Here is a 3,700-nt window from a genome sequence, read left to right as displayed (position 1 = left end):
TTCACTCAAATTAAATTATTAAATTACAGTAACCAATCTTCTTAATTATGAAAATATTTTTTCTTACTCCCTTTGTCTCAAATTATATGTCGTTTTTATTTTATTTTTACACGTCCTTTAAAAAATATTCCCTCCATTCACTTTTCCTTGTCCAATTTGAACTTTTCACCCTGTTTAAGAAATAATAAATGGAGTACATAATTTTCCAATGTACCCATATTACTTGATGCATATTTTTATTGGATTCGAAAAATGATTTGAAGTAAGTAATTAATACTATGGGTAAAACAGGAAAAAAAATTTGTCTTCTCTTGATATGCTAAAAGTGAAAATATATTTTTAGAATCTTTGGACAAGTAAAAGTAAACGGAGAGAGTATTAATTATGAGGGGTAATTGACTAACTTTACCCTTATTTATTTATAAGTTATAATCCCTCTTTATAAAATGTTTATTCTATTTATGTTTCATCTCCATTAATGATAGAATTCTACTAAGGGTAAAATAGTGAAAAAATAAATAATTGTGCCTTGAACTTCTAAAACGATAAATCTGAGACATCTATTAATTTTAATAACCATGACAGATAATTTTGGACGGAGAAAGTATGTAGTTAGATTGTTCTATTCTCTTACTATAACTAGTCTTAATTGAACTTTAAATGTTCGGGATTTGAGTTAGTTGATATATTATATACAATTGAACTGCTTGAGCTTGTAATCAAAAGATGGTGAGCAATATTTTCTTGATAATTAGAATTTCGATTTGACAGCCACAATACGGAATGCATTTTAATTTGTTCTGTAAACCAACAAATCAGCATTTAATTATATTTTCCTCTTTAACAGTAGAAGACAACGAACCAATAAATCAACATTTAATTCTATTTTCCTCTTTAACAGTAGAAGACGACGAATTAATTTTAGCAGTTCAAAGGATTGCATTATTTCATGCAATATTTGCCATTTGTCCAAAACCCTTCACCGTAATAATCTAAATCAATTAAATTTACAAGATTGTCCCTCCTATATAATTATAAATAGGCATTGCAGTTTTACACTTCCACACAATTATATATTTTCATGAGTTTCAATAAGTAAATTGGCATTAAGTGTATCTCTATATCAAATCAGCTCAGCTAAGAGAAAACATAATCATGGTGGCTTATACGAATGCAATTGCATGTCAAATTTGTGGCCGGATATTTCCTCATGCTGTACCCCTTCTCTATCATTTTGATGAGATTCATGAAAGAGAAGGTTATACTCTAGCAATACAACGAAATGGTAAGACCATACGTAAGAATATTGGTGTGATTTTTTTTTTTTTTTGGTTATAATCATTTGGCAACATTCGATTAGTTTGATTTTACGTGTAGGACATTCTTTTGTTACCTCTTTTAGGGCGGCGATTCATTCTGGTTCTATCCACAAATCACCTTCCTTATAGGAAGAAGAGAAATTTTGGATTCTTAGCTTATTTGAGAACTTTCTTATAGGAGAAAGCACTATCGACTAGAGTGTTTCTCCTTTCTCAGGCTCAACCCGAAGCATTTGGTTGAAAGTGGAGACATTACATAAATCCCACTAGATCCAATTTGGTATGTATTTGATACTATTGATCGGATTAATTTATATTTGTGTCGCGTCGAGTCCACTGAGTCATATAAGGCATTCTCCTGTTACCTCTATTAGGGCGGTGATTCATTCTGGTTCCGACGTCGGCAAATCTGCACCTTCCTTATAGGAGAAAGACGAACTTTGGACTCTTAGCTTATTTGAGAACTCTCTTATAGGGAAAAACGCTCCCAACCAAAGTGTTTCTCCATTCTCGGGTTCAAACCCGAAACAATTGGTTAAAGTAGAGGGCAATACATCCTACTAGATCATGTTGGGTATATATTTGTTACCATTCCGCATAAAGTACACTGCGTCGAATAGGACATTCTTTTGTTACCTCTTTTAAGGTGGCGATTCGTTCTGGTTCTAATATCGGCAAATCACCTTCCTTATCGGAGAAAGACCAACTTTTATTCTTAACTTATCTGAGAGCTTCCTTATAGGGGAAATCACTTCTAACCAAAGTGTTTCTCCAATCTCGGGTTCTAACCATAAACATTTGGTTAAAATGGAGGGCGATACATCCCACTAGACAATGTTTGGTATATATCCGGTACCATTAATTTGATTAATTTAGATTTGTATGGGGTTAAGTCCATTGAAGGGGGAAGCACTTCAAACCAGAGGGTTTCTCTTATCTCAGGACTCGAATATGAGACTTCTAATTAAAGGTGAAGGGATCACATCCATTTACCATGCCTCAACAAACGCATGCTACAAATTTTATAGACAATTTATTTTCTCCTTCAACATTTTATTATTAGCAGGTTCCTCGGTGTCAAGGAAGACACGTTTCAAGTTGGATTCTAAACAAGGGCACTTTCAATTTCCTTCAAGAAGAAATGGTTATGTTGTTTTTGTTACCAGGTTTGAACAACCAAATTTCAATGAAATGAACACAAGGGGTCAAGTATACAAAGATGTGGAGATGGACCCAGTTGATTTCACAAAGCCTTTTATCAAGAAACTAGACAAGCCCTTTACTTTTGGCAATGTTGAAGAAGGGAGGCATAGAAACTTGGACTTGAATTTAAAGCTTTAGAGTATGTCGTACAAGTTGTATTAGTCTTTTCTTTTGTTTGTAACTTGATGTTTTCTTGCCATATCCTCACCTCCCAACACCCCCCCCCCCCCCGGTTTTATTTATTTGTGTCTCTTCATTGTTGGTTTTTATAATTCAAAAAATAAACTTGTTTTTTGTTACTTTTTATCAACAATATCTAGGTGAGAGAATGCTGAAATTAGAACTTCATGTTGGTTGGTCATAACTTGAAACAATAGTCATGTGACCCAAGTATTAATTTTTAATAAAATAAAAATAAAGACTAAATATGAATCCTAATTGTATGGGGAAAAGTGAGGTTTAATAAACTATTGACTTGTGATGAATTAAATAGACCGTCGTTATAAATAAATGTAAATAAGCTCCCATTTTATTTATTAGAGGAATAATAAATACCAACTTGTTATGTCTTTTGAGTGTGGAAATTAAAGTAGTTCTTCCTTTGTGATCCCTAGTACTATCTAATTGTTTCTTTCACTTTGTTTTTTAATCTCGTTGCTACTACTGTTTAGTAGTATTGTGTATTATTACTGATACTTTTTCATCTCTCCTTGAGTCGGGGGTCTATCGAAAACAGCCTCTCAACCCGTCACAAGGTAGGGATGAGATCTGCGTACACTCTACCCTCCCCAGATCCCACATGGTGGGACTATATTGGGTATGTTGTTATTGTTGTTTCTTTGTGAAACATCAATTACTACATAATTGAGTTGAGCAAATCATTATTATCAGATCAGTTTAGGCAATACCCAAGTTAACCCGACCAAGAAATTAGGTCAAAGTGGACTTATAATAACCCAATAGACTAATAAGAAACTTCTTAAAAACATAATTTTTTTTAATTTGATTTGTTGAATATAGTCATGATAAAGGATTTTTTTTTACTAGTTTAGTTTGATAATGAGATTAATTACTTTAAAATAGAAACAAGCAAGCGAACACAAAATAATTGAGTTAGACGTGTAATTGAGTTAGACGTGTTGACTTATAACTTATGATTCATTATTTAGCCGAGATAA

The sequence above is a fragment of the Lycium ferocissimum genome, chromosome 2, assembly GCF_029784015.1.
Source record: "Lycium ferocissimum isolate CSIRO_LF1 chromosome 2, AGI_CSIRO_Lferr_CH_V1, whole genome shotgun sequence".
In the NCBI taxonomy this organism is placed as follows: Eukaryota; Viridiplantae; Streptophyta; class Magnoliopsida; order Solanales; family Solanaceae; genus Lycium; species Lycium ferocissimum.
This window is presented reverse-complemented; position numbering follows the sequence as displayed.